Source organism: Ochotona princeps, chromosome 1 (genome assembly GCF_030435755.1).
Source record: "Ochotona princeps isolate mOchPri1 chromosome 1, mOchPri1.hap1, whole genome shotgun sequence".
NCBI classification, from domain to species: Eukaryota; Metazoa; Chordata; class Mammalia; order Lagomorpha; family Ochotonidae; genus Ochotona; species Ochotona princeps.
In genome coordinates this window covers 118,491,695-118,505,598 of record NC_080832.1, presented here as the reverse complement: position 1 = coordinate 118,505,598, position 13,904 = coordinate 118,491,695, and the positions used below count along the sequence as shown (strand labels likewise).

The 13,904-nt window shown below is 46.4% G+C and overlaps 2 non-coding genes across 2 annotated transcripts; both read right to left on the bottom strand.

Moving 5' to 3' along the window:
- Positions 1–5,030: 5,030 nt before the first annotated feature.
- Positions 5,031–5,102, bottom strand: TRNAA-AGC (transfer RNA alanine (anticodon AGC)). The gene has a single exon. It is a non-coding gene; the product is annotated as a tRNA-Ala (tRNA).
- A 7,839-nt stretch (positions 5,103–12,941) lies between these two features.
- TRNAA-AGC (transfer RNA alanine (anticodon AGC)) lies at positions 12,942–13,013 on the bottom strand. Its single transcript has one exon. It is a non-coding gene; the product is annotated as a tRNA-Ala (tRNA).
- Between the last annotated feature and the right edge of the window lie 891 nt (positions 13,014–13,904).

The window sequence follows — 13,904 nt, the reverse complement described above, 5'->3', positions numbered from 1 at the left end:
ATAGAAGGAAATTTTCTTTAAAGATTTATTTTTATTGGTAAGGCAGATATACAGAGAGGAGGATCCGCCGTCCAATGATTCACTCCCCAAGCGGCCACAATGGCTGAAGCTGAGCCAATTCAAAGCCAGGAGCCAGGAGCTTCTTCAGGGTCTTCCACGCAGGTGCAGGGTCCCAAGGCTTTGGGCCGTCCTGGACTACTTTCCCAGGCCACAAGCAGGGAGCTGGATGGAAAGTGAAGCTTCCGGGATTAGAACTGGCATCCGTATGGGATCCCGGGCATGCAAGGCGAGGACTTTAACCACTACGCTATCGCGTTAGGCCCTGAAGGCAATTTTATTTTACTTTACTTTTGATAATTTTTACAAACGTGATTAGGTGCGAAGGGTCAAGGATTAGAGGAAAGTGGGTGACACCATTGTTTTAACATTCTCTTTTTCCTTCCTGTATCTGTGGGGAGGGGACAGATAAGAAGAGAAGCCACACCCAGCCTCCCAACCATCCCAGGGTCCCCAATGTGGGCCTTGTTCAGTGGCCACTGCTCAAGTGGTTTTGATAATTCAACAGTTCTGTGTTGCTGTTGATCTTGCCACTCCTATCGCGTTGAAATCTCTTCAGAATCCACTGGCTGACAGTCCACCTGAGAGGCTCCATATGCCCAAGTATTCACTGCCAACTATTGGCTGGGGCACTTGATCCATTTGTTCTGTCCTCTGTGCTCTGCCATGGTACCAGGTGTCCTCTGGAGGCTCCGATATACTGCCATATCCTCCATGTGCACGTGGATATGCTGTCCACTGCTCCATCTGAACCACGGAGGAGGCCCAGCTCTGTCACACGCATTCCATGGCCAGACCATGGAACCTACAATTCTCTCCATAATTGGGGTTCTGAGTCCAGCAGTTCAGTTCAGTTGGGGGGAGGAATTCCCAAAAAATACTTCATCTGGGGTGATCTCAGACCTGGTTCTTGTGTATTCATATCAATACAGGTCTGTCCCATTCTGTTGCCCAAATCAACCCACGCGCACTGGTAGTTATAATTGCTAGGTCAGTTCTGTCTCCAGCCTCACGTTTTATACAAACCGAAGGGTGTTGCAGTCCGGCTCAGTGCTGTCCACCACATACATTTGACCCTCATGCAAGCCAGTGGGAGTTGTAACGTAGCTGGAGCGACCTGCAATAACCCCCACCAGGTCTGCTCCCTGCCCTGGTTTCTGTTTTGCCAACATGTACAGCAGACTGGGCGACTGGTCCAGTATATCCCACATCTCACTCTGCTCTTATACCTGTCAATGGGCACTGAAGCCCAGATCAGCTCAACCAGCCTCACTTTTCAGTTCACACTGATGCCAGCGGGTGCCACTCTCTATCAAGCCTGGTTTCCATGCTCACCAGTGATAGCTGCAGCCCATCGGAGAGGAGCCCACTATTTCCCTCGTGGGCTCACTCCCACTCCTGGATCTTGCATTCTCCAAGTGGTTCTGCAGTTTAGCTTGACAGTTTGTCCCCTGAGGTACCATCCACTACCTGATGCTGCAGCAAAGTCCAACCAACCCGTACCCACTCTGGTTTATGCATGTACTAGTAGGTAAAGTCTGCCTAGCCTGGCTTTCCCCCAATCCAGTTCACACGCACGCAGACCAACGGGTATTGTAGCCCTGCCAGGTCTGGTCTGCCTCCAAACCCAGCTCTCATGCCACCAGTGGGAATAGTGGCCCAGCAGGGGAGCCCCCTGTAGCTCCCATACCGAATTCACCTGCTCTCCTCTGGGTTTCATGTGTACTGGTGGCGTGCTATGGCCCAGTCTGGCATGGCCCATCTTATTCTCGGCATTTGCCAGTGGGTGCTGTAGCCTGGCCCAGCCAGCCCCCAATTCCAGCTCACGCTGTTGGGGACTATAGCCTAGCCAGCTCAGATGGCCCCCAGTCCTGGCCCTAATTTGAACTGGCTGGTATTGGGTATTATGGCCCAACCTGGCATGACCCATACACCATTCTGTCTCTCAGATTTGCCAGCAGGTGATATGAACTGGCCCAGCCTGGCTCTCCCCAGACTTGAGCCAAAGGTAATTCTGTGAGTGCCATAACCTGACCTGACCTGGGCTATTCCCTTTCTTGGTGTTTGCACTCATCTGCAGGGACTGTGTCCCAACAGAGGAGTTTCCCCAGGCTCCTCCATCAGAGCCTCTCCCAATACCAGATCTCAGGCACACGGGTGGATCCATGGATGAGCCCTACTCAGTCCTTCTCCTGTCCTAGCAGGATTAGTATTTTTTCCTGACCGGCCCTCACCTTTTCTGGTTCGCATTGTTGGGTGCTACAGCCCAGGCAAGCCTGGTCCACACCCAGACACAGCTCACGCATGGCTCCACAGAGGCAGAGACTTGGCCTGGCCCATCCTACACCAACCCTGTTTCTCACAAGCACCAGTGGATGCTGGAGTCTAGCCTAGTCCGGGATGCTCCAGACCCAGTCCACACCCGTGCCAAGGGACACTGCAGCCACGTCCAAACCAGACCGCAGTCTCCATTCCAGCCCCCACACTCACCAGTGGGAGTCACAACCCAGCCGGGGTATAACAGAGCCAGCAGCTGTTGGATTTACGATTGTTATTATTTTTTATGGTACTAAGAAGGAGAGAAAGTGGTCATTTAAAAACAGAAAAGAGTTTGATTGAAGACAGAATAGCTTGGTAAGGGAAAAGTAAAGTTTGTAGCTTGCTGAGACAGTGGACCACATGTCTGAGCAGAGATTCAGCCCCTCGGGCAGTGGACAACAGCTGATTTATGTTTGCTGGGAGGGGGAAATGCAGACATACAGAAACCCATGTCCACTGCAAGAAGGTGGGCTTGGGTGGGCAGCAGACTCTTTCTACAGGTGTTTGTTGAAGTCAATGATGTGCGATGTATGTTCATATCAGCTTGCGGTGTCCCAGCAGCTCCAGGAGCCAGACCAGAAGAGTCTTCAGTCATTAAATTCCATCTTGAAATCCCCAGGGTTGCTCTTCACTGGGACTCAGTTTGCTAAGTATGAGTTAACCATTTATGTCCTGAAGGCTAGCAAGTCTACCAGCACCTACAATAAGAAAATTGGGGCCAGTCTCCTCTTCAGGTACCAGCATCCTGTATGGATACTGGTTCAAGTCCCAGCTGCCCTACAACTGATCCAGCTCCCCACTTACGGCCTAAGAAAACAGCAGAGGATGGTCCAAGGCTTTGAGTCCCTGCATCCAAATGGGAAACCTAAAAGAGGTTCCTGGCTTTTGGCTTCAAATTGGCTAAACTCTGGCCATTGCTATTATTTGGGACAGTGAACCGGCAGATGGAAGATCTTTCTCTCTGTCTCTTCTTCTCTCTGTAACTCTACCTTTCAAACAAAAGCAAAATAAATCTTTAAAAAAAAAGAAAAGGAAAGAAGAAAAGAAAAAATAGGCTACAACCTCAATACAGTAGCATTTCTGTCAAATTCTGGTTGTAATGATAATGCTGTTATGCCCAGTGCTGATGGGTCTTGGCTAAAAAGCTAGTAATTCACCTACAAAGACAGCTACACCAGTACAACACTACTGGAATTCCTGAATTGTGTCCTCCAACCTAGTAGACCAACTGATGAGTCTGTGCTTCTATCTCTACAGGATGTATATAAAATGGATTGGTTTGGGTACCATCCCTGTGGCCCCAGTGGTGTTCTGAAACCCTGCATGCATGTAGCCTTCTCCCCAAAGTCATGGTCAAAGTCAAGCCTGCTGAAATGAAGCTCTCCATGGTGACAGCATGGGCTTCAATGTCAAGAACACTCTGGCAAAGATGGTCATCCTGGCAACATCACTGGTGACACCAGTGGAAGCAGCTGGCTTTACTGCTTAGGTGATCATCCTGACCCATCCAGGACCAATCAATGTTGGATCGTCACCTAGCTCACACTGCCTGTGAGTTTACTGAGTTTCAGAGCTCATGGTTCTGATAAGAGGCTGGAAACTGACCCCCCAGTTCTTGAAATCCGGTGATGATGCCGTTGTTGATTCTACTCCTGGCAAGCATGCGGAGAACTTCTCTGTCCTGTGGATCATTTTTGCTGCTGGTAATAGGAGACAGTTGCTGTGGATGTGATCCAAGCAACGAACGTGGCAGCCGGAGTTGGAAAGGCCACCAGAAGGCTAAATGAATAGCATCTAGGAGTGGAAGAACCAACTCCAATAGATCATTTCAATTGATCATTCAGGTTTAATAGTGAAAGGCTGGCTAGTGATAACGTAAAACATTCTGAAGAAACGCAGAATGTGTTGCGGACTGTTCTTGTGGGTGTGGGTGGTCATTTCAAGCTATCAGTTGTTAAAATCAGCACATTTTCATGTAAACAATTTAACCAAAAATATCTCACAGAATTTTGAAACCATTAAAGTTTAATGAGGGAAAATAATCCTTTCTGGTGGCACAGCTGTGTCAGGTAGCTGCTTGGGTGAATCACATAGGAAAGTTAGTTCCCCAATAGAACTGGGAGTTGAGGAGCTTTGAGATCTCCAGCTGACACGGCCACTTGTGAACAAAATGAGGGCGGTTGCATTCACTGATGGAACATCTGTCTCACTGTCCCAGGTGGCAGAGGCGCCGCCGGTCTCCTTTGCTCAGCCTGCTGTCTGCGTCCCCGCCGATCACAGAAAACAAAGAAACCAAGGAAAATTGCGAGCGTCGTTTTTCTTCTGTTAAACCCCTTTATCTTCATCTTTCTTTTCAGCTTTTTCTACAAACAAGTGCAAAACGGAACCCAAGATGAATGCCTCCCCCAAGTCCTCCACTTTGGGGGTACCCTTGAAGCACAGATCGGGAAGTGGGGAGTGAGTGGGATCTTCTTTCTCCACCTTTTCTTCCTTGTTTCTGCAGCCTTTCTCGGCAGTGCGCAAGTTCAAATAGAAACGGGCAGCACTCATATGATGTGAAATTGATGTGAAACAGATTCACTTTCTGTTTGAGGGAGGCAAAGGTAAACAAAAGAGGAAAAACAGCAAATTTGCCCCAAAAGCGTGAAGAAAAGTGGAGGTGCCGGGGATTGAACCCGGGGCCTCGTGCATGCTAAGCACGCGCTCTACCACTGAGCTACACCCCCTTGCTGTAGGATGGCTCTCGGGAATACATACAAGGCAAAACGGAATTTTGTGGCTAAAGCCCATTCTATTTCATCTCACCATTTCCAAAACTTGTACACGTGGCTGCCATTCCCCACTCGGCTGAAGACACGAATGAACTGCTCTGTCCCTAAAGACCACCTATGCGTCCTCAGATCTTCCCCACACCACAGGCAGAGCTCAGAGGGGACTTCCCCCATCTCATTGTTTCATCCCCCGCCCCCCATCGCTTTCCCGCTGCTTTGAAGAACTACAGGATGCAAAGGTTGCGGTAGACATTCCTGTGGGCAGACAAAGGCGGAGGATCGTCTGCGCTCTGCTGGGTCGCAGTCTCCGGGGCAAGGATTCGGGCGCCTGAGGGGATGCAGACCAAGAGAAACGTGTGGTGGGTCAGGTGCAGTCACTTACCGTGAGCGGAGTGGGCTGCCCAGCTCTGGGATCCAGAGGACCGCGCTGCCCCGGGCTCTGCGCAGGTGAGGGCAGCAACACAAACCTCGGCCTCGGAGTCCCGGAGATTCCCCTACCAGCCCACTTCCAGCCCTGAGTCTTGCACATGCCAGCTAATGCTGCGACCAAGTCTGAGATGACCGTCCAAGTCTCGGCATGCTGCTGCAGGTGCTACAGCCGGGCTTAGCCTGCAGCCGAGCTCAGTCCATCCTGGCCGTGGCGCGAACTGGTAGATGTTGCAAGCCTACCCAGCCCAGCCTATACCCAGTCCTGGCTCTTACTCGTGCCAGTATGTGTTGTGGACTGGCCCTCTCCGGCCCACCCGCAGACCCTAGTCTGGCCTGTTCCCAGTTTCGCCTCGTGTTCATCAGCGGGAGCTGCGGCTATCAGGGAAGCTCCCCAAACTCCCCTAACAGACCTGTCCCCAGCAGTGGATCCCGGGTGTGCCGGCAGCTGCTGCCACCTAGACTGACTTGCCCATACCCAGGGCCTGGCTGGTACTGCAACCCAGCCCGATGACTCGCACCCATTTTAACTCTCACTGATGAATGCTACAGCCTTGCGCAGCCCGGCCCCACTCCCAGCCTCAGCCCTAGGCTCTCATTAACACAGCTCTATCTCGTCGTCTCTGCTTTCAGAGAAGTGGGCCTTCGTGCTCTATCACTGAATTTGCTGCTCTCAAAACTTTAAAAAGAGTGACTTTCATATAACATCCAACTTTTTTGTTGCCTTCACCGGGTGGCTTGTCATCCATTCCCAGGAGTACAGGTCCCTCTTCGCTTATCATAAACGAAACTAGAATCTATGGATAATCCTTGTAATTTGGAAGTGTAACCAAGCCTGTATCAATAGTAACATCAGGCTTAAATCTAGTTGTTTTGATTCCAAAATGTTAACTACAAGACTAAATCGTACCTCAAGATTTTATTAGAACAAGAATATTCAATAAACCAAAATTGTATCAAAAGAATAAAAGCTTAGAGACAGAATTCATTACCTCCTGTCTGTGCTATACTCTTCGACTTTAATAATTCGACTCTATAATTTCTAAGCTCTTCTTCAAAACTCATCTCCATCGCTGGCACTATTAATGCAATGAAGTAGGTAGGGGAGAAAGGAAATAAGAAAGCAACAGTGCTTCAACTAAATCTTTTTTTTTTTAAAGACTTTATTTTTATTGCAAAGTCAGATATACAGAGAGGAGGAGAGACAAAGAGGAAGATCTTTCATCCGATGATTCACTCCTCAAGTGACCGCAAGGGTCGCTGCTGTGCCTGTCCGAAGCCAGGAACTTTGCTCCAGGTCTCCCACGCAGGCAGCTAAATCTTTAAAAAGCATTTATTGGAGTAGTCAATCTTTGACCTTGTGTGTAGGTCCAAGGATTTGTAGGAGGACATTGTGACCCTAGAAGGTCAGTGAGCACAGGATTACAGTTGATTGGACAATATTTGTATGATAAACAACTGAATGGGTGTGACTGATTGGATATCCTTTGCATGAGAACTGAATGACTACCTTTTGTATACCTGATGAGAGATCATTTGTATAAGAACAGTTGAGTGGAAAGTAATATACAAGAGAAAAGGACTTCCAAACAAAGGCATAGAAACAGTTGATGGTTTTGTTGATGAACTAAGTATCTCTACCCTAATCCTGTATGGCCCTCAGTGTATAAAGTCTGATGCCCCTAATAAACTACGGCTTTTGACCATCAGTCAGGGTCCACGTGTGTTATTATCGGCTCCGTGCACCAAGTCCATCGCTGCGGGACAGCGACAAAGGATGACAATTCAAACTCAGCCACATCTGGTTGTTTTATTTGCCTTTCTGTCTCCAATATGCTTAGTAATTGTACAAATTCAAGGATACATATTTTAAAGCAGTGACTCCCAGGAGGAAAAATTTTGTATACTATCATATTATAGCTTCATATAGAACCTGGACTTTTAGCATAGAGCTTACCTTTTGGAGCACTGAAATCTACAAAGAGTTCCCCTACATTCCCTCTCCCACCCCACAGACCCACTGCTAGCAACATCTCACAGAGTTGCACATTGGTGCCAGTTAATAAGCCTTGCATTGTCACCCAAAGTCCATAACTTATACTCGGTTTCACTTACAGCGTTGCGCGTTCTTTGAATTTGAACAAATGCAAGTGACACGTATCTACCATGCAAGTACCATGCAGAATACTTTGCTCCTTATCCCTGGACTTGTCACACCAAAACATAGAAAAACCATGAGAAAAGACTGAAGGGCGTGGCAGAGTGAGATGTACAAGCGTAGCTTCATGAAGTTTGCACTGTATTAACCTCTTTGTCCTTCCTGTAGAGATGAGTAAGAAGCCAATCACAGCGTGGAATCAAGATCAACATTCTGCAAACCTCTACCACAGGTTATTCCAATATCAACAAAGGATACAAATTTCAATGTTTTAATGTCGATTACTCCCATGCAATTCTTGCACTGTGAGGGAAAGAAAAGACCCCCATATCCAAAGTTAGATGGGAATTGTAAGATAATATTAAGACTCCCTAACATTCTGTAAAAGGAATTTGCTCTTTATTTTCATGATGATTCAGTCTTGATCTGGACGCAGTATTTTCCATCACATGAGCCCAATTCATAACTTGGCAGCTTCTTTTTGAATGTTCCCTTAGCTCAGAATTATCTATTAGGGATGAGAAAAATAAAAAAGCAACATCAGGCTACTTTGTTGCCATGGGGCCTGTAACACTAGAAAGATTAGGAACCTGCCCTGTGTCCATTTCTTGTTTCAAAAAGTCTGGTTTTGTATGATTCCATTTGCTTGTTGAAAGCACCTAAGAAGGCATCCCTGCACGCAAAGCCACTAGGTGGCGTGCAGAGCCTTGGGTGCCTGCTCCCGCCCTGGATTGCGCCCCCTTCTCAAGACACACAGACACATAGGCATCTTGTATGATTATATATGTATATAAATAGCAAGAGTATTTGAGAAAAATAAATACCAATTTGTATGTTTCAGAATGCTCACCCATCTCTTCTTTTTGTTAAACTCTCATTCACTGACTCTGTGAAGTTGCAAGAAGCAAAAACAGTGACATATATATAGCACATAAGGGAATTTAATAAAATCAGGGCTAGAACCAGGGTGAGGATTTAGTCATTGTGTTGGGACGCCAACTGGACGCCAATTTGTGTTCCAGTTGCTCCACTTCCCATCCAACTCCCTGTTTGTGACCTGGAAAAGCAGTTGAGGACAGCCTTAGGACCCAGCTCCCAAATTGGAGACCCAGAGGAAGCTCCTGGCTCCTGGCTGCAGATGGACTCAGTTTGTGCCATTGTGGCCATCTGGGTAGTAAACCAGTAGGTGGAAGATCTTTCTCTGTTTCTTCTTCTCTCTGTACATCTGATTTGCCTTTCCAATAAAAATAAATAGATAAATAAATCTTCAAAAAAAATAAAATGGGGGTAGAAATTAAAATATGTTTCTGGGTCTGAGTCTCTGGCTCTCTGGATATCTACTGAAAATTAGGAGTATGAGGGTAGAGAGTGAACTAATTTTCTTGAGGAAGGACAAATAATTTATTCCATCTACCGTAACTGGCAGTGGTTATTTTAGGCCAAAAAGCTGAAAGAAAAATATTTTCCAAGATGACAAGGGCTTGTTAGCTCTTTTTTCTTGCTGGGTGAAGGACTTCAGGCGGTTCATGTGTAAACGCCAGCCTGTTCTTTTCAGCTTTTATACTGAAGCATGGTTTCAAGTGGTTGGAAGGCTGATTCAACACCCTGGGCAGCCATGTGGAGGAGCGAATTGGCAGTTGGAAATCTCTTTCACTCTCTCAGATTGTCCTTCAAGTAAAATAACACAAATCTTTAAAAAAAACTGCACGCGGTCCCTCTCACTTCACCACCCCAGAAGTCGAAGTAGTCATATCCGCTTAGAACTGGTCTGTCTCACCTGGGTGCGTGTGCCAGTCCAGGAGTTGTTTCTCTGTGCTGTGGATGGCTCCTGATTCTCTCTCAGGGCAAGGATGGTGTACCTGTCTTCTTAAGGAAAACCTGGTGGCTAAACATTGACAGAAGGAAAGATGTAGGGAAACGCTGAGGCAGAGGAAAAAACTACTCCTTATTCATGATTTATCATCAGCTGGTAAAGAGGCGTGGATCATTGAACTACAGTACGTAAAAATGGAAATTTAAAACTTTTCATTGTTACTAAGATGCAGTTTAGAGAGGGCAGTTTCCTGCAATCCGAGGAGATCAGACAGACGTGAATTGCAGTTGTTGAGGCCTGAGGGAATCGGTTACAGACTGATATTATTGCCTAATGAGCCACTCTCGAGCCACTGATCACATAAATGGGGAAAAAATCAGAGTACTGCTACCTGATTGTTTCCCTCTAGACAACTCTGATTTTAAAATTCAAAATATATCTACAAATATCTTTAAAAATTCAAGATATAATTCATGCTGGATATACTTTAAATTTTTTTAAGATTTATTTATTTTTAGTACAAAGTCAGATATACAGATAGGAGGAAAGATAGAAAAGAAGCTCTTCTGTCCAATGATTTACTCCCCAAGTGACCGCAATGGGCCGGTGCAGTGCCGATCAGGAGCCAGGAGCCAGGAGCCAGGAACTTCCTCCAGGTCTCCCACACTGGTACAGGGTCCCAAAGGCTGCTGCTTTCCCAGGCCACAAGCAGGGAGCTGGATGGGAAGTGGGAAGTGGGAACCGGCGCCCATATGGGATCCCGGCACGTTCAAGGTGAGGACTTTAACCACTAGGTCACGCCGCTGGGCCCTACTTCAAATTTTGAACACTGCAATAGAAACCAAATCTACCTCACTTAGTTTAAATTTGATCTTAAAAACTTGGAAGATAGTAGTTAATAAGTATCCTGAGATTATATGTGGTTTTAGAAAGTTGTGATAGAGAAATAGGGGATTCTAACTACCTTGGATATCTCATTCAAACATGGAAAAATATTAATGACTCACTAGAGGAAAGTCAACATTTGAAAATCTGTTAGGAATATTGAAGTGAATTCCAAAGTCGAATCTTCTGAAGCCTGATACAGTTCCCTACACCTCTGCTATCTGAATTGTAGAAGCAATTTCTCAGTATGGTTTTGGGAACTCAGAAGGATATATTAAAAATCAACAGTAGAGAAGATGCTGACTAATGCATTTCAAAACTGCTGCACAGCAAAGGATTCTGCTGTTTCCACGACGGCCACGTGGTGGCGCCAAAGTCATTCTCTGGAGTTTCAATGCGTCTATGAAACAAAAGCATCCCTAATAACCAAATTCGTCCAAATTTAACAATATTTCTTCTAAAAAATGTTAAACCCAGAAGCTCTAAGGGTGACTGGATCCTGTCTTATCTGTGTATTATAACTCTTAAATACAGCACCCAAAACTAAACCAGGTCTGTTGGGATATTTCAAATGGATTTCATTCATTTGTTTAAACTTCTAAAAATTTAACATATGTCATTAACATGGTCAGATAAAACTTTACAATATTTGGTTGGACTGATGTTTTTTCTCCCAAAATGATTTCATTTAGTGCTGTCAAACTTAAGTTTTTATAACAACAAAAATATTCTGTCAATATCTGTGTTGGCCAAATGGTAGCTAGTCCTTGCCACTTGCGGTTGCTCCGCATTTGGAATGAGACCAGTGAAAGTACCTGTGACTGAGAAATAGCAGGAAATATTTTTTGAAAGCTATGAACCTCAGTTTTGCACTTGAGAACTACTGTCTAGCATTCTTAATAGAAATCTCCACTTCAGTGATAAAATCAGCATTTTCTCACTAAAGCATACACTTTATTGTACGTTTTCAAAACTCTGAGGAAGTAGCACAAACTCATGTGTTTTTTAAAAAGACAAACACCTTCACATTTTCAGAAAAGCCTTCTTTGTCCTAAACCTCCATCGTCATCCCTAAGATGATGTATGCTACCAGACTCTCGGATCTTATATCACAACAGTTTTAGAGGAACTTGTAAAGTTCGTCTGATAAATCCTGCCTTGTTACATTTTAATTTTGCAAGTATTGTCAAAATCTAATGTCAGGTATCCAACGCAGTGTCTAGCAGAGACAAGTTATATTTCTAAGAGGCACAACCCTCGGTCAGATAGCACAGAGTTACATTGGAAAGCACCATTTGGGGTATTGGTAAGGAAAACTATGTCCATTCACTCTGACGCATCCCATCAATTCCAGACTTCACCCTGGGCTCTGGGCCCTCTCCTGGTCCTGCATCTCGCTGTGGCATGAGGCTCACACTGTCTGAACCCACGGAATCCCCAGGCAGACCAGCCACGGTCCTCGCTCTGAAGCCCAGCGCAGCCACCCGAGAGCAGATCCTCCTGTTAGCGTTCTTGCCTTGGCTGAGAGGAGCTGGGGAGGGGCTGCCTGCCAGGCATGTGCCCCACGTGTAGTAACGCGTGTTACTCAGGTCCACAACATGAGACATTTCAAAGTAAGACGGAACCAAGAGTGGGACATGATAAGAGGAAAATCTGAGATGTCCTATACTTAATGTCGATGGAGTAAGGATGGGGGGAAAGAGAAAAGAAGAGGCTAGCAAGTCAACAGACTGTGTACTAAGAATGTGCATTCAAGTCTTCGCTCAAGCCCCATCACAATTCCCAAAGGCCACTGCATCCTGCCTAGGCCCGGACCAGCTCAGACACAACAATCCTGCCTCCTTCGGGGCTGCCCTCCTATTCCCAAGCTTTCCTGAATGAAGGGATGCTACCCAGCTTATCAGCGGAAAGCCAGTGTGAACACGGCTGTTACCCTCGAGCCTAACAGTTGCCGGAGCTTGGCCCTGGAACCGGTCCCTTCATTGCCTGGCATCTGTCAGAACTCAACTAAACCCTTTCATTTCAGAGATCAGGAGAATCTCAGAGTTTCAGTTTCACGGAAGAGCAGAAGGAAACGCTGTGTGAGTTCATTTTCTCCTTCTAGCTAGCCACGAGAGTCAGGTAGAAGTCACTTGGCCTTAGCGCAATAAAATGCAAAGGTCTCCCTTCCTGCACTGCTCGGAAAACCAACGCAGCTAAAGAAGAGTCTAAAGACGTGCCATCCTCCCCCCACCCCGCTGCCTTTGTCTCTTAGTGTTCATCAAGCCTACGGGATGTCCCCCAGGGTGGCGGGTTTGCTAGGTGCCTCGTTTGGTTTTGGGTTTTGGCGATTCTGGGTGAATGGGGGCTTCCCCACTTCTCAACAGCAAGGGTGAAATCAAGGTGTCAGCGTAGACATACACCGAAACCGTAAGTAGGAATTAGTTTGCTTCCTGTGTAAAGTAGAAATGAGCATAAACAAACACTTTCCCCCGCCCCCCAAAAAATCGAGAGACAAATGACGGGCAAAAAGTGGAGGTGCCGGGGATTGAACCCGGGGCCTCGTGCATGCTAAGCACGCGCTCTACCACTGAGCTACACCCCCTCACGGAAGAAAACGTGCCTAAATAGTTCTATTGCCTACAAGCATCAGCTTTGGTCCTGGCAAGAGGCATTTTTTTTTTTTAACTAAATTCAATCTTTGCAGTTTCTGTATCTGACACTGTTGCGACTACGTTAAAATAAAGAAAGCGAATACTGTCTACTGCTGCAGAACCCACGTTCCAAGCTTTAAGAGGCAGTGGCAATCCCGTGCACACTCTTAAGGAGGCCAGAGCATCCGTGCTGTCCTCCCTGCCACCGTCCCGGGAAAAGCCGACAGTGGAAGGTGGCCCAAGTGTTTGGGAGATCCGGATGCGTCTCCTGGCCTCTGGTTTTGCCCTGGCCCAGGGCTGGCCATCAGTGGCTCTGCCTTTCAAATAAACAGAAGAAATCCTTTAAAACCGAGGACAACAACAAAATAGTGGCAACCAGTATGAACCCAAGAGGGCAAGTTCATCTTTGTTTTATTTTTAAACGTAATAGCATTGTTAAAACACTGCAAGACTGTTCAGGACATCTCACTAGGTAGAAAGACAATTACAGTAGACTTTTGAAGGATGGGACAAATGGGAATTTATTGCCCAGGAACAGGGCAGGGTGAGGGTGATGGACAGAAAATGACTAAGGGAAAACCTCAGAAGTAACAGGGATTCTGGCCAGGTAATTTAACGCGTTCCTCGTTGCAGACAGACTGGGTGAAAGTGACCACGTCCGGCTGAGGACGATTGAATGCAAACGGAGGCAGAGTCTTGCCAAAAAGACTTGCAGCTTTCTTTGTTACAAATCGCAATTTAGAAGGAAGTGCACAGGTAGGCACAGGCGAAGGTACAAGAACCTGATGATAATTTGGTTAAAAACAGAATCTCTGTTAATCTCACTGGGAACGAATAGTCCG